The sequence below is a fragment of the Carassius carassius genome, chromosome 38 (genome assembly GCF_963082965.1).
Source record: "Carassius carassius chromosome 38, fCarCar2.1, whole genome shotgun sequence".
NCBI classification, from domain to species: domain Eukaryota; kingdom Metazoa; phylum Chordata; class Actinopteri; order Cypriniformes; family Cyprinidae; genus Carassius; species Carassius carassius.
Genome location: NC_081792.1, coordinates 21,445,745 through 21,467,198, shown reverse-complemented (window position 1 = coordinate 21,467,198; position 21,454 = coordinate 21,445,745). Strand labels below are relative to the sequence as shown.

The 21,454-nt window shown below is 39.2% G+C and overlaps 1 protein-coding gene across 2 annotated transcripts in view; it reads left to right on the top strand.

The window, feature by feature from the left end:
• LOC132119554 (immunoglobulin superfamily member 21-like) overlaps positions 1 to 21,454 on the top strand; it is a 239,984-nt gene that overhangs the window by 1,221 nt on the left and 217,309 nt on the right. The gene's annotated exons all lie outside the window — the stretch shown is intronic.

Here is a 21,454-nt window from a genome sequence, read left to right as displayed (position 1 = left end):
TGTACTTCAGAAAAAGACGGTGGTAGATTTTAAAAGTATAATGAAATGTGGCTGAGTGTATGTTCAGTATAGTAATACAGTTCAGTTGTGCAAGCAGATTGTGTCCTGATGATTACTGAACGATTTCTTTTTAAAGTAGACTTCCCTGAAAGTCATTGAATAATTACCACACTGAACCAATGCAATAGTGTTACCTAACACAGTTGGTTGCATTGTATTCTTTCTTTCTGTACTGTAAAGCTCTGAACATGACAACTGTCTTTTCACTGTTAAATAAATAAATATTATTTATATAAAATTATTCCTTTGGAAGTATGACCAGTAGCCAGGAATACATTGCAAATTCACACTGAATAGCTTTCCCCCTCATTTGACACTTACCGTGTTCTTCCACCCTTCTTCTATTATTTCATTGAATAATCTCTCAAAGTTCAGTATGTTCTAACAGCCTGATACCTGGATGTAAATTACTGAGAAAGGAGTTACTGAATTAGTGTTACTTTTCATTGCTGACTATTTTCTTTACTCTGGCAAATGGGGGTGCAAAAAAAAATAAAAAAAAAAAAATAATATATATATATATATATATATATATATATATATATTAGTGCTGTCAATCGATTAAAAACTTTAACTAGATTAATCACACATTTTCTGTGATTAATCGCAATTAATCGCAATAAAAAACAAATGTTTTTGTACATTTTTAATATATTTTTTAATGTAATAATTTCACAGTTAATCAAATTAATGTAGAAACAACATAAAGACAGTATATTATAAATACTTGTTTAAATGGCATCTTTTTATGAATGAAGGCCAGTATTACTGATATTAATACAGCTACTGATTTTTTTTATTTTTTACATTTATTATTAGGCTTCAATATATATATCAATATAACAGTTTTTAATTTAAGTAAACTTAAAACAATGCTAACATAATAAATGTCATGTTTACTCCTGCCCTTCCTGTCTTAACAGTTAGGAAATATACAGAAATTTAATAAAGTTATCAAAGTTATATGCAGTCTGCACTGCATAAACTATAAATTAAATAGTTAATCCTTATTAAAGCTACAAAAGTTATTTAGTCAAGACAGTGAGTCATTTTCTCTGTTCCCTTTGTTCTTTAACTTTACTGACAGGAAGCTTTATTGGCTGCTGTCCCTTTAAGAGCAGACAGACACGCGGATCTCACCGTTTATATACTGTCTATGGATCTCGCCTCATTCTCTCACAACTCTTTTTGTTCATTTTAGACTTTATATAAATCATTTAAGATTGCTCTTATGAGGATAATCGACAAAACTGGCACTTTGGAATGTTTATTGTTAGTTCAAGCGCTTAAGAGAACTGGATTCTGGCGCCCTGTCTATGCATTGTGTGTGTGTGTGTAGCCTACGTGTGTATGTGTCACATAAGGGCATTCACAGACAGCGCATTCTCTTGTGTCTTGCCACGCTTGAAATGTTTAAAAGCATTTAAATGAATAAGAGCGTGATCATATAATGTAAAGCTAGCCAACGGATGGCAGAAAATACAGATGCTGCGTTAATTGCGTTAAATATTTTGACACGTTAAACCAGACAAAAATTAATCGCACGCGTTAACGCGTTAACGTTGACAGCACTAATATATATATATATATATATATATATATATATATATATATATATATATATATATATATATATATATATATATATTATTATTTTTTTTTAATAGTCATCATTAGGTGGTTATTTGCATTACTGTGATATGCTGTGAATTATAATTATGTGTCTAGAGCCCCTTTCACACTGCACGTCCGACCGGAACATTGCCGGGTCGCCTCCTGTGTGAAAGCAACCACGTCCCGTGATTGATTCCGGCATTGAACCCGGGTCGGGGACCTAGTAACATTGCCGAGTTCAACCCGGGATGAGCGCTGTGTGAACAAAAGATCTAATGTCGGGTCGAAGTGATGACGTGCGACTCTTTTACCGGCTGTTTTGAAGGAAGATCAACGTTCGCGACGAAAAAATATGTGCAAACATAATGAAGCATAGATCAGTTTGTTCCTCACTTTCCGCGCTGACGCCGAGATCGTTCGCTTGCTTCAGTGAAAGTATAACGTGCCTAACATTTTCGACTCGTACATTACACGTCACGCCCTGATGTCACGTGTCGTTACGTTGCCTAATTGGCTCTATCCAGAGGCAGGCTTTATCTTAGAAAATCGCACAAAAAATGGAGCGTAAGTGCAAAGGAGGAGCAGAGAGGGAACGTATAAAAAGGAGAAACGTCCTGGCCACAGACGCAGCAAATTGCTGCAAAATACCAGCCATATTTGCCAGTAAGGGAGCAGGTCGGTCAGAATTACATTTATATTTACTAGGAATGGGAAGGTTCACTGAAAAAAAACAAACCGTTCGGTTCTTCACTCACGGTTCGGCACGCGCTGGTACCGCTGTTCAACTTAAATCTGACAAAGCATCTGTACATAGCTATAAATAGCACGTAAAACAAACAGGGTTCAGATAATATATGTTGCTGTTGATGGATGAGCATTCTGGGTTCCCAGACATGACAACAATAGCGTTGAAAAAAATTAAATAAAATAAAAAATTAACCTGGATAAACCATTAACTCTTGTTCAATACTAAAACGAACACTGCATCAGTGCATTCTCTTAAAGTGACAGTCTATATTAATCGAACAGCAACAACAAAGAAATCACCCACTGCTCTTGATTGAAAATTTTTTGTAACTTGAATAAAGAATAATCTTTAATTTATAGTCCAAAATGCAATGCTGTTTTACATTTGATTACTTTATTCATTTTCTGTACCTAAAAACTAATGCTAGACCTCCCTAAAAAAAAACCTGAAAGTCAGTTTATTTTATTTGTATCTTTACTCTATTGTATTTATTTGTGTTGTTGCTTGTTGTTAGAATATTATTAATAATATAATAAATTAAATTTTAGAAATAATTTTTTGAAAGTTTAGTTTTTCCATAAACATAGCACATACAACGGTACCGAAACCGTGATTCTAAAACCGTAAAACAAACCGAACTGTGAAAAAGTTGAAGTGTTCCACCGTAATTTTGACGTAATAATTTGGCAGACGGACGCTTTCATTCAAAGCGACTTACAATAGATAAAATCTATTATAATATATATATATATATATATATATATATTACAAATATATATATATTACAAATATATATATATTACAAATATATATAAAGATAGAAGTTTTAAAAGAGCATCTTAATGACAAACTAACACACTGTTTTACATATGGGGATAAATTATTTTTCTAGTGGCAAATTTGACCAGAAATTTTGATTTTCCATTTCTAACTTACTATATGTAGCCTATAGTGTACAATGCTTATTTATTTATTTTGAATGTGACGAAGGAAGCAACAGTAGCACTAGTGCTGCAAGTGCTTATGCTGTTGAAAAAGAGGAGGTGGACAGTTCAGCTTTTGAGTCAGAGCAGTCAATTCATGTGCAGCAACAGAGGTGGCCTGGGGTGGAGTCAAATTCCTGGCCTGATTTACTGTCCCAGTCCGCCACTGTATATATATATATATATATATATATATATATATATATATATATATATATATATATATATATATATATATATATATATATATATATATATATATATATATATATATATATATATATATATACAAAATATATAAAATATTTTTTTAACCTGATGATGATTGATGTGTTCAGGTTCTAATCTCAGGACAACATCTGGCGTGATTATGGTAGTCATCTTCACTCCCGCCCAGCTGTTTTCGTTCTCCCTGTATTGGAAGATTACAAGTTCTCATGCAAAAATCCCACGAAGAAATTTAAATCAAGACTGAGCCAGTGATATATCTCCAGCAGTGTCCCAAAAATAATGCCTTACAGAGTGAGCCAATCATTCATAATTTCTGACTGCATTGGTGGTTGGTATGTCCCATATTTTAATACAGGCCACCTGATCATTATGCAGGCTGGCGAGCGAACGAGGGAGACAAGAGACAATCATTTATTGTTGCATAAACCATCAGGTCTCAAAGTTCAGTTGAGGTTGTGGTCACAAATTGTGTTATGGAATCTGAAATTATTGGCCAGGAGATGTTTTTTTTTTTTTTTTATGGGTAGAGTGCCATTGTCATCATTTGATTTTCTTTCCATTACCATTTCCCAGTCCTCTTGCATGGCTGGTGTACAGTTTTGCACATAAATAATTTTGCGATCAGCATTTGGGATGACAGTAATAAAATTAAGACTGACAATCCCATTGCTCTGCAATCTTAATGTATGCTGTCATCCAGTTATCGGATAATAATGATTTCCATCATTTACTCACTGTCATGCTGTATTGATTTTTTAAAACTAAAACTAAAACCATTAGAAAAAGGTTTCACTTAAAATAAATAAATATCTTATTTTCCTTTAGTTTATCTTGAGGTACTAAAATAACTCAAATTAAATATAAGATAAAAATGTTTTTTTGCACATACTATTCCATTAAGATCTTGAAATATGCTGAATCACTGCCATTTTCTTTTGTGCAAATCCTCAACCATAATGTCTTTCAGTAGATGAGGACGACTTAAAATACTTAGAAGATTCAAAATCATGTTGAAGTAAACAACTTCCCATCTCTTTCTCCTAAATAGTTCAAGACAGCATTTCATACTTTTGAAAATGAACACATCTTTCATCAGAGAAGCTGTTCTGCTCTCCTGACATTACGGCTACCTCAGACTTTGGAAAAATCTTCTAGAAATATAGCTCGTCTAAAGGTGCTGTTACTCCTAATGACCTTTAACTCCAGCACCACTCCAGGAATGACCCACAGTATCGCTCTCTAGACCCCTCAGAGCTCAAGGCAGCACCGGCTTTCCACAACTGAGCCATTCAACCCCCCTGTGGATTCCTCCATTTCCTCTTTTTAAGAGAGTTCTTCTATAACAGATCCATCATGATCAAGTGTACTAGCTGCAATGTGAGACAGGTGTTGGCAATTCCAGCTTTAGTCTCCAATAATCACTCTTTGATTTCCTGCCTCTTTTAGAAGACATAAATGTGACCTTCAGGAGCTTTTTTGTCACCCATTACAGACTTGAATCTTTCAAAGCATTCGAACGAAGACAAATTACTTCTTCTTATCCTAACAGTCCAAATGCAGTTATTTCTGTCTTGGCTCAGTTAAGTTACATTTGGGAGATGAATCTGAATCATCTGCTTTGAATTTTTAGATGTTACAAAGGAGCATGCCGAAACAGTACAAAAATATGAAACAAAAATGTAATTTTGATCTGATAATGTCTCTTTTGATGATGAAACATCAAAGAAAGTAAATGCCAATGCTGATCTCTCTTAGCCAGAACTGAGTGTAGTCAGTTACAACAGTTTCATCAGCCACATTTTAGAGGTCCATAGAGCAGCAGTTTCAACTGGTGAAAATTGGTCACAGGTCTGTTTCCATTGCACTTATGCATTTGGATGCTTCTTCTTCTTCTTTTTTTTTTCAATGCACTTATGGTGTACATTTTACAGTTCACACATTCCCAGGGAACCAAACCCATGACCTTAATGTTGCTAGTGTTGTACTGTACTGTTTGAGCTCCAGGAACACATTTTTGAGTGCAGACAACAGGAAAATAATGTCTAATTCTATAAAATACAACTAACTCTTTATTATTAAATAGTTAGGATGGCAAATTCAATGTAAATTTTGAAGAAAAGGAAAAAAAGAGAAGAAAACTTTTCCCTCATTGATTGATTGTTGCTTATGTCAAAGGCCATATGTCTAATTAAACTCAAATGTTCAGGGTAATTTGGCCCAAATTAATCTGTGACTTAGTAAAATCTATTTTAAATAGATAGAAAATTATGTATTTGAGCAGGTATCTTGACATCAAACTATGAACAAACTATATTGTAAGGCAATAAATACAAATAATTTATAATTTAATTCATTACATTTATACAGCGCTTTTCTAGGCACTCAAAGTGCTTTACATTGTCGGGGGTATCTTCTCATCCGAAGGACGGGAATACAACCCGGAATACACTAAACAAAGGTTTCTTTTGCAGCCGGGATAAGGTTTGTGCAATGCATCATTGCTGCTAAGAGCATGAAGCCATTGAAAATCAGGAGAAACATAACCAAAATTGACAATTTGTCGTGTTAACTATTTTGCATATTATTTTTGATGCAATTCATGGGAAATGTTCTATTATTCTTGCTTCTGCTGTTTGCATTGCTGAAGAGAGCAAACATTGGAAAGGTGGCAGACTTCAGGCCTTCCCAAACCAATACTGCTTTTTCTTACCAGCAAATGAAAACAAACCATAATCCATCTGAATATTGATGAAATCAGCAGTTTTCCTGTACTCCTTGTCATACAAACAGCATAATGCTTTTTGCAAACTCTATCTTAGTGGTTTAAGAAGGTCGCTGTATTGTGTAAAAAGCGTTAAGGCCTGCAGTCAGAAGGGAAAGAATAGAAGAGCACATATTGAATAAAATTCAATGTGGCTGTGCTTTTAAAAGGGCTTGTTTATAGTCGGGGCATAGTGCATCAATACAGTTCTTACAGTACTGTATTTGTAGTGGTGTGTGTGTGTGTGTGTGTGTGTGTGTGGGGGGGGGGGGGGGGGGGTTATAATGGAGGAAGGATGGAAGGCTAAGGTTACTAAATTTCCTTTCTGACAACAAAGTGGAAAAGTTGGTTTGGCATGTTGGCACTATAAACTAGTTGAAGTATCATTTAATGATCAAAGGACTAAGTTGATTTATTTCAGCAATATTTTCTTCAGCACCATTTATTAGAATTGAAAGTACCATTGGAAGTTTGGATGCTCATATCTGTGCACCTGCAAAATATTATTCTGGTTAATAAGAAGGCTGAGGTGATCTTTACTGGCATGCCTGTCCTTTAACATGGAAAATTGCTCAAGTTGGGCAGCTTTTGTTTTTGAAAGCATAAATTTAAATAATTTCATGCTGTGGATTTGGCATCCCTGTGATAAAAAATTGATCTTTGACATTTTTTTGTTTGCAGACAAAGCTTTGTCAACTCTGTGAAAGATGTTTTGAAACTACAGTCAACTGAATTCAGAATTAATTTCCGTTGCTCTAAAGGACAAGTTTAATGGCAGAACAGATGACCACTGAGATGCTTATGATTCAATCCAATTTTATATCAAATGAAATTCTAATTCAAAACTATCTATGGAAGGAAATTTTTATTTTACAATTTTCTGCAGTGTTTCCTGTCTCCTCACATTGTTTGGATACGTGGTTGTGGAAATGAAGACTTAGAATCACTTTGACAATTGTGCAGAGTAGAAGCAATCTAAAGTTCTTCACTTATCTTCTCTGGGCTCGTCACTAATGCATAGGATATGCATCTCTTTAGCTAATTCATCTATGAAGGACTCTCATCATGACAGTCACACAAAAACCATGTTAAGAATCAAGATGTGTTTTATGGGTATACAGGATGTGGCTGTGACATCAGATGAGCCGAATGATTTCGTATTTCCAAAGTCGTGTACACAATTACACCAAAATGACACATCATTTCAGGGATTTAATAAGGCAACAGCACATCGGCATACGAGTACTGTTGTGTTGGATGTCATCTTTATATGTCCAACTTTATGCAACAATTCAATAAGAAGGTAGTTAATTTTGAGTAATGTACATTTCAGTCACAAAATAGCTAGTAGGGTTTTTTTTTTTTTCTGGTAAGGAAAATTCATGTGCATACTTGGTTTCCAAATACATTTCATTTTTATCACTTCATGCATTTCCCCGGGAATTTAAGCCATGACCTTGGCATTAATACAAGACAAACTTTACTGTCTGCAGCTACTGGATCCCAAATTAGCATTTAAAAGAAGCCACAGTGGGATCAATCAATGTGTGTTGTGACTAAATTAGACTTTTGATGATACAATACTGTCAAGTGCAGCATAGTGGCTCAGTGGGTAATGTTATTCCTTCACAGCATGAAGGTTGCTGATTTGAGTTCTGGTTGGGACAGAAGATATAGAGCAGAAGTGTCCAATCCTGGAGATCTACCTACCCACAGAGATCATTTCCAACTAGGCATGAAAGGATTACCAATTTGGCAATACATTTTGATAAAATTTCCCACAGTATTACAGTTTCATGACCATTAAAACCGTTCTCGATTACCTTGATTTGAACAACTCAGGATAAATAAATACTGTCCAGCATAAATTAAAGTTTTAAGTAACAATTTCACGTGTTCACATCACGCATAGTAGTTTAGTTTTGTTCGAAAACATGGATAAAAGCAGCTCTAATTCTGCTGTTCCATAAATGCCACCCAGTGTCAGAGAGTGGATTTACAGAGAGTTACATTTACATTCAGCCTGTGTGCAGTTTTTGTCTGACCCAATCCCCAACCCCGGTCGCCAAAAAAATGGACTGAATATGCATGCCCTGTTGTACATTTTGACTAGTTGATGAAAAACAAGTTCATGTGGATTCTACACATTTAAAAATTTCAGACAAGGTATCTAGAATATTTTTGTGGAGCTGGTAAAAATCTTGTTATCTATAATCTGGGCGTCACTGGTAATCTTATTGTTTTAGTTTTAATACATAATTTTATTTGTTGTTTGTTGATTTTAAATATAAAACTTGGTGGAATTACTTATGTCTCAGTACTTTTTACACATTCCCAGCACATTTTCACAATACCGTGCTAATTTTGGTCACTATAATCACGATAGGAAATTTGAAAAAAAAAAAATTGGCTAAATGACTTGCATCTCATAGTCTCCTCTTTGCTCTTATTATGGTTTTATGTGCTGTACTGTATATTGATTTTAATCTCTTACCTCATTCATTTTAATTTCTGTGAGGTTAAAGTTCAGACTTGAGTTTCCCAGTAATGAATCTCTAATAATCTTGATTCTTTTCTTGTTTGGAAGTGTCTCTGTTACAGGAGAGAGAGAGAAAAAATGTATATATATATATATATATATATATATATATATATATATATATATATATATATATACATACTGTAGATAAGTATGTCTCATGTTGCCCAGCATCTGAGATCTACTGTATGAGGAAACATACTGCTGCTCCTGAAATGCAGCCTGTGATTACAGCTCCACCACCTGTTCTGAGCATCCAGTGTCGTAGATCAGGTGGTCATGCAAACCTCTTGAGGTGCTGCTTATGACAGCCTATACATGGTCATCCAGTGTATGGATTTTTGCGACATGCCTGTTTAAAGAATAATCCCCATTAGATTTAAGCTCCATGTTGTCATATTAGAAAACGTAAGTAACAGAGATTTTTATTTGACAGACTATTTCGTCTAGGTAAGATGGTGCTGAAGGTAATTTTGGCAGCTGTAGGAGAATTTAAAGATTGTGATCCGTGAGCTGATCTGAAGCTTTCCTCTGTCCTGTTTCCATCTGCCCGTGACAGCTGGGCTCAACTCAGAGGAAGTGAGAATAGATATTGGCAGGAAAGAAGAATGTGCCACCTTTCTGTCCACCAATCACTGGCCATTGGTATGGTGCCTCAGTTGCTGCTTGCATAGAATGATTAGACAATTTATGGTTTATATTTTTAAATTGACAGTTTCTTAGTTCATGATAGATTCCATGTGGATTCTGCTCTCCAAGGTTATTGGAGACACTTTCACAGTGACTTTGAATGTTTCGAAGCCCTTGTATGAATACAAGAGTGACAACATCACAAAATGATCTTACAAATTGCAGTTTCTATTGAAGATTTCAGACGTTCCCTACCTTTACAGCAAAAGCAATGGACTGCAAGTGATTGGCCAATTTTAGAAGAATAAAATCTTTCTGGCTTTGGCTTTGTGCATGTTGTGTTCACAGTATGCTTGCCTTTATCATTACATTTGCTTTTGTTCTGTTGACAGTGCAGTTATTGCTCTTCCATTTTGGCTTGAAGAGTGATTTGACTGGATCATTCCCTTCTCCAAGCCTGTGTAATAATCAGAAGCCAGTTCCCTATCAAAAGCTACTCTCGATGCTGCACTCAATAGCGCTAATGGGAGAACATTCTTTGTTCGACCATTGTGAAGCATGCGTGTAAAACACGCCAAAAATTGGCTTAAATAACCTCGGCAGGTGACGTCACTGATAACGTGCAGCTGCAGGTTATAAATAGACGTGAAACGGAAACATCCTCAGGTTTCTTTGTCTTCAGAGACCGCATTGTGTGTGTGTCACGCTGATGAAAGTATTAGCTTAAAAGGAAGTATGTTGAGAGTTTAAAAAAAAAGAAAAAAGGAAAAAGAAAGTTCTAACTATTCTTGCTGATTCTATAAGAGATGTGGGCCTCGCTCTCCATGGCCGATCTCTGAAGAGATATTGCATGTTTATTGTTTAAAAAAAAAAGAGGCTGCTTTCGCGTTCTAGAGTGGCAGTTGTAAGCACCGCGGTTCACTTCCTATCCGCGCTAGGCTCTTTGCCCTCACGAGGAACGAGCCGCTTCCCGCTCATTAAGATCACGCTCCGATCTGGAAAATAGGACGGTTCTCGCGCCCACCTCGGAAGCGTGCCCAGGCACTTCTTCGGATTTGGCAGAGGCTGCTGTAGCTCTAGCTTCTGTTGAAATGGTCATTGAGAGTTCTCTCTCCTAGCGCTCCTCTCGCGATTATAAGCACATGACCAGATTAAAGCCATAAAATTAGATTTTGGACATTATTATTTCATAGGTGAGAGAGACGCTAGCTGCTATCTCTCCCCTATTGGAGCAACATCATTTAAATAAAAATATAAATAAATGATGATGAAAATGATGATGATTATGATGATGAATAAAAAAAAAATATATAAAATATTTATATGAAAAGACAGCAATTGTTCCCTGCCAAGCCACGTACTGTAGATAGGTTCTGCAGGCGTATCAGGCTGATCTAAAAAAAAAAAAAAAATCTGAGTGCCAGGAGGAGACTTTTAATATGTTTCTCACTCACTGTGCTCAAGTGTCGGGTCTGTCAAAAAATAAATAAATAAACAGTCCCGACCCGATCCAGCTCCTCTGGGGTAGGAGGTTCAAAGAGAGAGTGTGGCAAGTTGTGTGCCCCCTCATAAGACTGGGGAGCAGCTTGTAACACTTGGCAGCCGCAGATGGAGCTGGACTGAAGTACGGTCATCACGACCAAAGCAAGGGCCTTAAGCTGTGCCCTGGACAAAGGGTGTGTTGCCTCAGGGAGGGCCCTGGAAAATTCCATCAGAAGTGTAAGGCTCCTTCTTGGCACCCTTAGGGGATGTGCCGACTGGGTGAAGGAGGAGCTGGAAACAAGTGCGAGTTAAACAGTTTAATGAATATGAAACAGACAAACAAGGGTACAACACGATGCTGGGAAGACGACAATCAAAGACGGTGGTGAGGCGGTGAGGAATCCGATGGTGACGGTGAGAAGGCAGCAGGAGAGGATTGGCACAGGAACTGCGGGGAATCGAGCTGAAGGTAAGTCGTGATGCTTTGTGGAAGTGCGGAGAGTGGATGAGGTTCCGGGGGAAGACACGGACATCCAACATAAACAACACAGAAGCAAGAGATGGAGATCTGACATGAAACAACGTTCTCACAACCACAAGACGTGAGACAAGCCAATATATAGGGAGTGTGTAATGAGTGACAGCTGCTGCTGATGACAATTAACGGAGACGCCCACAAACAGTGCAGACGCGAAACACACAGACTTCACCACAAAATGCAAAACCCAGAGATCACGGTTTACCAACTGTGACAGGGGATCACTGAACAGCCTCTGCCACCACCAGTGTTTCGGGGGGCAGTGGCCTCCAGTGAAATGATACATGCTCTGTTGCTTCCTGCCACGTTTCAGGAAACCAGACATCTTACCCCCTTCCCCCCCCCCCTCCACACAACAAACAAAGTCTCACAAATAGTGCCCTTTTTGGAGAAGCTGGCAGTGTGGAAGCTACTGCCAAATATCTCCCCATGAGTCGAAAGAACTGTAGAGAAGGGCTACAGGATTCAGTTTTCACATCGTCTTCTGCATTTCAACAGCGTGGTCTCCACTTCTGTGAAACCGGCACGTGCATATGTTAACACAGGAATCACAGACTCTGCTGATCAAAGGGGCCATAGAATGTCTTCCCCTGCCAGACAGAGAGTCAGGCTATTACAGTCAGTATTTCTTGATTCCCAAGAAAGACGGGGCTGCGTCCAATCATACAGTCGTGGCCAAAAGTTTTGAGAATTACATAAATATTGGAATTTGGAAAAGTTGCTGCTTAAGTTTTTATAATAGCAATTTGCATATACTCCAGAATGTTATGAAGAGTGATCAGATGAATTGCATAGTCCTTCTTTGCCATGAAAATTAACTTAATCCCAAAAAAACCTTTCCACTGCATTTCATTGCTGTCATTAAAGGACCTGCTGAGATCATTTCAGTAATCGTCTTGTTAACTCAGGTGAGAATGTTGACGAGCACAAGGCTGGAGATCATTATGTCAGGCTGATTGGGTTAGAATGGCAGACTTGACATGTTAAAAGGAGGGTGATGCTTGAAATCATTGTTCTTCCATTGTTAACCATGGTGACCTGCAAAGAAACGCGTGCAGCCATCATTGCGTTGCATAAAAATGGCTTCACAGGCAAGGATATTGTGGCTACTAAGATTGCACCTAAATCAACAATTTATAGGATCATCAAGAACTTCAAGGAAAGAGGTTCAATTCTTGTAAAGAAGGCTTCAGGGCATCCAAGAAAGTCCAGCAAGCGCCAGGATCGTCTCCTAAAGAGGATTCAGCTGCGGGATCGGACTGCCACCAGTGCAGAGCTTGCTCAGGAATGGCAGCAGGCAGGTGTGAGGGCATCTGCACGCACAGTGAGGCCAAGACTTTTGGAAGATGGCCTGGTGTCAAGAAGGGCAGCAAAGAAGCCACTTCTCTCCAAAAAAAAACATCAGGGACAGATTGATCTTCTGCAGAAAGTATAGTGAATGGACTGCTGAGGACTGGGGCAAAGTCATATTCTCCGATGAAGCCCCTTTCCGATTGTTTGGGGCATCTGGAAAAAGGCTTGTCCGTAGAAGAAAAGGTGAGCGCTACCATCAGTCCTGTGTCATGCCGACAGTAAAGCATCCTGACACCATTCATGTGTGGGGTTGCTTCTCATCCAAGGGAATGGGCTCACTCACAATTCTGCCCAAAAACACAGCCATGAATAAAGAATGGTACCAAAACACCCTCCAACAGCAACTTCTTCCAACAATCCAACAACAGTTTGCTGAAGAACAATGCATTTTCCAGCACGATGGAGCACCGTGCCATAAGGCAAAAGTGATAACTAAGTGGCTCGGGGACCAGAATGTTGAAATTTTGGGTCCATGGCCTTGAAACTCCCCAGATCTTAATCCCATTGAGAACTTGTGGTCAATCCTCAAGAGACGGGTGGACAAACAAAAACCCACTAATTCTGACAAACTCCAAGAAGTGATTATGAAAGAATGGGTTGCTATCAGTCAGGATTTGGCCCAGAAGTTGATTGAGTGCATGCCCAGTCGAATTGCAGAGGTCCTGAAAAAGAAGGGCCAACACCACTGCAAATACTGACTCTTTGCATAAATGTCATGTAATTGTCGACAAAAGCCTTTGAAACGTATGAAGTGCTTGTAATTATATTTCAGTACATCACAGAAACAACTGAAACAAAGATCTAAAAGCAGTTTAGCAGCAAACTTTTTGAAAACTAATATTTATGTAATTCTCAAAACTTTTGGCCACGACTGTAGATCTAATGGACGTGTATTTTTATTTTGAAATATTGCCACAACTCAGGAGGTTCCTGAGGTTGCTTTCGGGGGCGAAGCTTACCAGTATCAGGTTCTTCCATTCGGCCTAGCTTTGTTATCCCGCATTTACACAAAATTCATGGATGCAGCTCTGGCTCCTCTACGACTCCAGGGCATCCACATTTAAAATGTATATAAACGACTGGCTGAATCTTACCCAGTCTCAAAAGCTTGCGCTTCGACATCAGCATGTCGTCCTAGCTCATCTCGAATCTCTGGGGTTGAGACTCAATGCCAAGAAAGGCGTTCTCTCTCCGGCTCAGAGTACAACGTATTTGGGTGTGGTATGGGATTCGATCACAATGCAAGCACAGCTGTCTCCTGCATGCGTTGAATCCATTCTAAACATCCTAAAGAACATCAAGCTAGGCCAGAAAGTTACTGTTCAGGTCTCATGGCAGCTGCATCCACAATGATACCTTTGGGCCTCCTGCACGTGAGATCGTTTCAGTTGTGGCTCAGAGCCAGGGGATTTCATCCAAGGGCCAATCCCCAGTGGCAAATACGAGTTACGCGCCAGGGGCTTCGTACCCTATCTATGTGGTTCAGACCCCGGTTTCTGACTTTGGGTCCCACTCTAGGTCTGTGTTGTCATCGCAAGATGCTAATGACAGATGCTTCCCTCATGGGCTGGGGAGTGGCCTTAGTTGGCCGTCCAGCCCAAGGGATCTGGAGAGGTCATCTTCTCGAATTGGCACATCAATTGCCTCGAAATGAAGACTGTACTTCTGGCCCTGAAATACTTCCTCCAGCAGTTGAGAGGCTACCATGTCCTAGTGCAGGTGGACAACACATCTGTAGTCTCTTACATAAATCGCCAGGGCGGACTGCAGTCGCGCCGCTCGAACGAGTTAACGCACCAGGTTCTGCTTTGGGAACAGGACAAGTTCCAGTCCCTCAGGGCGATTTACATTCCTGGGCATATGAATGTGGGAGCAGACTTGCTGTCCAGACAAGCTGTGAAACACGGGAAATGGAAACTCCACCCCTAAGTAGTCAAATCTGGGAAAGATTTCAAGGAACAGAAGTGGACCTCTGTGCTTCACAGGAGATGGCACAATGTCCCCTCTACATCTCTCTGACTCATCCAGCTCCCCTGGGTCTGGACGCTATGGCCCATGCGTGGCCCAGACTGCGTCTTTATGCCTTTCCTCCGATTGCTCTGCTCCCGGGAGTCCTGGCCAAGGTCCGTCGACAGGGGTCTCGCCTCTTACTGATAGCGCCCCGTTGGCTGACCGGAGTTTGATTCTCAGATCTAATATGCCTCCTCGATGGCTCGCCATGGGCGATTCCAGTCAAGAGAGATCTTCTCTCAGGCACAGGGGACAGTACTTCATCCCCGGCCTGAGCTCTGGAACCTTCACGTCTGGCCCCTGAGGGGGACCAACTAGAGATGCTGGCCATCCAGCCACAGTAATAGAGACTATTCTAAGTGCTAGGACTCCCTCCACTAGAAGAACTCATGCCCTCATATGGAGTGTTTTTGAGGGCTGGTGCATGACACAATATGCAGACCCAGCTCACTGCCAAATTGTTTCAGTACTGGAGTTCCTGCAAGAGAAATTGTCCTCAGGCACATGCCCTAGCACTCTCAGAACTTACATTGCCGCTAGTTTGGCTTGCCATGTTTTGATTGACTGAGTTTCTGTGGGGAAGCACCCTCTGGTCGCCCGCTTCATTGGGCTCAGCGCCTGCCAGGCTTCTGACTCTAAAGATGGTTTTTCTTATGGCGCTATTGAGCGCTATTGAGCGCAGCATCGAGAGTAGCTTTTGATAGGGAACGTCTCGGGTTACTTGACTGTTACCCTGTTCCCTGAAAAGGCGGGAACGAGATGCTGTGCCTCAATGCCGCACTGTCGACGTGTCCGGACGTCTCTTCAGACAAAGGGGTAACCTGAGGATGTTTCTGTTTCACGTCTATTTATAACCTGCAGGTGCACGTTATCAGTGACGTCACCTGCCGAGGTTATTTAAGCCAATTCTTGGCGTGTTTGACACACATGCTGTACAACCGGTCGAACAAAGAATGTTCTCCCATTAGCGCTACTGAGCGCAGCATCTCGTTCCCGCTTTTTCAGGGAACAGGGTTACAGTCAAGTAACCCGAGACGTTTATTGTAATAAACCAAACTATAATGATATATATATATATATATATATATATATATATATATATATATATATATATATATATATATACATACATACACACACACACACACACACACACACACACACACACATATATATATATATATATATATATATATATATATATATATATATATATGGCTTTTGTATGACATTTTTATTTTCAGTATATATATGAGAGGTTTGCATTGAAAATGTTATATATTTTACCCTATTATATGCTTAATGCAAATAATACACAAGTCTGGGCTTTTCCATTTCAAACTCATTATCCTATATATCTTTTTTTTTTGTATTGTCCTTTCAGAAAACTATTCCCCAAGCAAAACTGTGATATGATTTTACTAGTTGTTGTTGTCCCGATATTGTCCCGAAATATGTCACATTTAGCTTGTAGCTAAACAGATAAACCTACAATTAAACAATTTGTTTATTGTCTTTGGATAGTTTTTGTGGTGCTAAGTAAAGTAAAGGGAAAATGGTAAAAGGCTTTTACCATATTTTATTAACACAAGAAAATGGCTTTTGTGGTTAAGCTGACTTCCTGCTTGGATGGTTTGGATTCCTGAGAGAGAAACTCTGAGGACTTAAGACTCCCTCAGTAATGATAATAGAGAGGGTCTCAGCCTATTATCCCAAATGCCCTGTTCTTTATGTGTCCTCTTGAGAGTGATGCAGATGAGAGGAAATCCAGAGGGTGTGCATTATAGCAGCTGAACTTACCTTGACTTTTACAATTTTGGCAGTGTGTGTTATCATATGCTGCATAGTCATATCTCTGGAGTGGGAATTTTTTTCAAGACAAGACAAATGCCATGGGTAAAGAAAGTAAGAGTTGGGACTTGTCCACGAAGAAGGCTTTTTTTAGACCCTGAACACTCTTAAGGTTTTCAGCAGGAATGAATTGGCAGGGTTTTCCCAGCAGTTTAGATACTGAGACAAACAGCTATGTTTGTATTTGTTATTTTTATTATTATTATTATTCTGGTTCTCCACTATATAAAAATAATAGATGATATGTACTTAATGAAGTGTTTATGATCAGATGAACACTGTGTGAGAGAGATATGTCATGCACTTTTTGTCATATAAAAAATGAAATTCATGGATTTGTTTACTACATGTAGCACACATGTTTATACCTCCTAAAATAGTAGTTGCCTATGCTCTTCTGAATTCAGCAAGAGAATCCAGCTGGTTAAACATCAATGAAATAGTAACCTGCTTTACTGTATTAAGAGTGCAATTTAGGTCAGGTCATTTTAGGAATAACTGCATATCTAGGATCAAATTAAACTTAATAGGGTTCACATTATTTGTAGTATATAATGCAATTTCTTCCATTTGTAATTTCTGAAATTAGAAATGCAAGAAAGATAGCCTATTATTTTTCTTGTTCAAGAATGAGTAATGATAAGTATCATGTGCAGCGCCCTGAGGACTGCTGTCCCTGGCGGTGACAGATGAGTATTGATGAGACTTCAGTCCCTAGCTTTACTTTTTTAGAAGGATCAGCAGGAGACGACCAGTTTTCACTTGGACAGGCATCATAAGCAATTTCTTTGCAGCATTTCCTTGATTTTAGCTGTAAATATGGTTTGTATGACTTGTTCATCATTGTTAAACATGGTACTAGACATATAAAATGCATTCTGTTGCAGTCAATGTGTTTTACTGTTGGACAGACTGTTAGTAGCCTTGCTTACGAAATTTAGAGATGAACTCCTCATGATTCACTCCACCACAATTCAGGAATTTGGGCTCTTTTGGTCCTCATAAGCATCAAGCATTTAATATATTTAATTTAAGCTAATTTGTTCTGTTTTTACATTTATATTATCAAAATATTCAGTTAAAATTTAAATAAAAAAAAAGAAGCAGTTTAAATGTATTACGTAAAAAAAATATATATATTCTTTTTTTCATAAAGTACAGTAATTTACAATTATAAATTGATTTAAAACTAATTTGTTTGTTATTGTTTTATATAAAATTACTGTCAAAATAATAATACATCTTTTTTAAAGGGGAGTGGAATATTAATATTGAATATCTATCAGTTGGTGCATCTCTTTGATGTTGATGATTATGATGATGATGATGATGATGATAATGGTAAATCTGTTATTATAGTTGCAATAAATGCACTTCTAAAAATAAAGGTTCTTCATTGTCATCAGTGGTTCCATAAAGAACATCCTTGGATCGTTCAATTGGACAAAAGGTTCTTCAGATTATTAATGTTTTCACTCTAAGACAAAAAAAAAAAAGTTTTAAAAACTGTTCACTAAAATAAATTAAATACATTTTGAAAAAAAAAAAAAATAGTAATATTAATAATGCAGATGAAAATAAAAAAAATCATTCTCTTTAAGGCTCAGGGATTTTTGATCTTTGTTACACATGTCGCTGTTTTGCTTCCTGGGAAAGCAGCTTTTAGATTATTAAGGGAGGAGGGAGTGAAATAGATGAAAACATTCTAATCCACATATTGACGTCAGGCTGGATGGACCAAGGCGGAGGAAATGGGAGAGAATATTTGAGCCACACATACAGCAGATTATTTCCCATTGTGCTCTCCGACTGAAAGTGTGCCTAAGAGAAACACAATAGCTTTATGTATTCCCTGGGGTCGCACTCCAGATGGATTTTCACATATGAGGAGCTACTAGTTAAATAGGCTGTGTTTAAAAGGGAATATATTTCCCTTATAAACCAAGTGAATGATTGTGCATATATGAAATTATAACATTATGATAATATTATGACAGTGATGAAACCACTGTGCAATATTACTGATTTTTAAATTGTCATTTGCATGTTAAATTGCCATATTTTTGACGCTTTCGATGAATTGTGAGATATATACATATAGAATTTCTGATTTCAGTTTACATATCATAGTTCTGACTTTATATCTTGCAGTTCTGACTTTCTTCTTCTCAGAAATTTTTTTTTTTTACATCTCAGAAAGTTTACATCTCACAATTCTGTTCCCACCATGGAACAAAAGACTAAAATAATTTTGTGATTAACTGTAATTGTGACTTTATATATATATATATATATATATATATAATATATATATATATATATATTTACAGAATAACAGAAACAGTCAGATTTTTCAATAAAAAGGTCACAATTATCTTATTTTTATTTATTTTATCCAGTGGTGGAAACAAGTTTTTTGTTCCATTAAGGACTATTATTACAAGACTGGGATTATTATAATTAGCGTTCCTCTTTGCATGTGTAAATGGTACCTGTTTTTTATTTATTTATTTAAATCCATTTTTGCTGTTTCAGGGGAGGGACGTAACATTTCAAAGGTTAAAGTATGTTTACATCACTTCAATCAAGTGACTTTGAAGAAAGTCCTGATTTTTATTGGTCTTTTTATTGGTCTCTCCCCTTGAAGGAGCTGATTGGTATGCTTTGAGATGGATGCTGGGTATTTCTCTGATAGGTGTAAATAATGTATGGAATAGTACGTGTTTGCACAGCTTTGATAAAATCCAGTACGAATTTAACGCGGCCAGCTGTAATCCATTCTTTGAGAAGGAAAATAACAACAAATACAATGCAATGAGGAATCAACACAACACTTGAGTGTTTTCCCAGTGCTATTCTAATGCAGAGCAGGCACTCCGGATTTGGGTTTTAGGAACAGAGTGACTCAGATGCTTGAGGCTTATCTGTTCGGTGTGGGACATGGGATAATTTTGGATGAAGGAGGGAAATCATAGGTCAGCGACCTAGAGTTGATTAACCAATGTCTATAGCTCACATTCAGAGAGACCTGTGAAGCCTGCTACCTGATAACCACAATAAGTGGGAGTTCACCTACAGAGAGGCCTAGAGAGGCCTACTACCTGTTACCAGATAACCACCTCAAGTGGAAACCTCGTATGAGGAGCATCGTATGAGGAGCTGTTAGAGGTTATGGATCGCGCCACGGCAAAATTAGACTTGCCATGGAAGCGTGCCAGAAAGGTAACGTCACGAGGTTGCCTCGATGAGCGTTATTTGTCTGACCATTGCCCTCCAGCCCAGGTGAGCCTTCCATTCTTGCCTGACTTGCATGCAGAAGTCGAAAAGGAATGGAAGAGGCCGTTTTCCTCTCGCATCCACCGGTTTCAGCATACGAGCTATGCTAATATCGAGGGCATGCACGAAAACTGCTATGAGAGGATGCCCCCTGTAGAAGAGACGCTGGCTAGCTATCTCTCTGTGGGGGAAACGTCCTCTCTTAAATCTCCCTCTTTGCCATCCAAGCCCCTCCAGGATACATCCCGCTTAAATGGCAGGTCATACGCGGCAGCAGGTCAGGCTGTGGTTTCGTTGCACACGATGGCGGTGCTTCAGGCCTACCAGGCTGACCTGCTGAAGGACCTGGATACAGGCGAGGGCCTTTCACCTGACCAGGTAGCCGAGCTGCGCCGCACCACAGACCTCTCTCTCCGGGCTACCAAGCAGGCCGCCTCCGCCATGGGCAGGTCTATGGCGGCCATGGTGGTAACGGAGAGACATCTGTGGGTGAACCTGGCAGACATCAGGAGGGAAGAAAGGGGGTTTCTTCTCGATGCTCCGGTCTCGCCTTCTGAGCTTTTCTGTACCTCCGTCGAGATGGTGGTCGAAAAGTTCAGGGAGGCAAGGGCACGCTCAGCTGCTTTTAAATCCTTCATTCCACGAAGGTCCAGGTCCGAGCCCGAACAACAAAGGGGTCCTGGCCCATCTCGATCTGAGGATCGTAGACGGGCGCAGAAGGCTAGTGTCGCGGCTCGCGCTCCTCCCCCGCCTAAGGGCAGGGGCAAGAGGAACCGCGGGTCACGGAAAGGTAAGCAGGGTCTGAGGGACGTGATTCAGATGAGGCAGCGTCCTCGCCCGGATCAGAGCGATAGAAAAACATAGTAGCTCCGGATGTTTTTAACCTCTGTTTTAACTTCTGTTTTTATCCTCCCCTGCCTAATTCCCCTGTAGCCACCAGCTCTCCACCTGATCGAGGTTAGGTGGAAAGTCTCTCACATAACAGTCTCCTTTCCTGGACCTATGATGTTTTGGTTGGTTCTATGTTCATAGTAACCGCCTTACTGACGGTCCGGACCAGAAGGGGGCACCCCGCAAGCGGGACTCCAGAACAGGAGGGTGGGTGAGTATGTAACCCTTTAGCTTTACCTGCTTATGGATGTTATGTTGCTGGTGGTTATATGTATACTAACAAACTCTGTGAGGTTTCTTTACAGTGCTCTGAGTAGGTGGCCAAGATCACAAGCTTTCGGTAGGCGGCCGCGCCGCGTGGGTTCCGCCCCCCCGGGGCGCGACACCCACTGCGGAGTGAGACCCGTGTGTGGGAAGCAAGCGCTCTGCGGTTGTCCATCCCACAACCCCTCCCGAGGAGCCTGGCTGATCATCAGAACTGGCACAG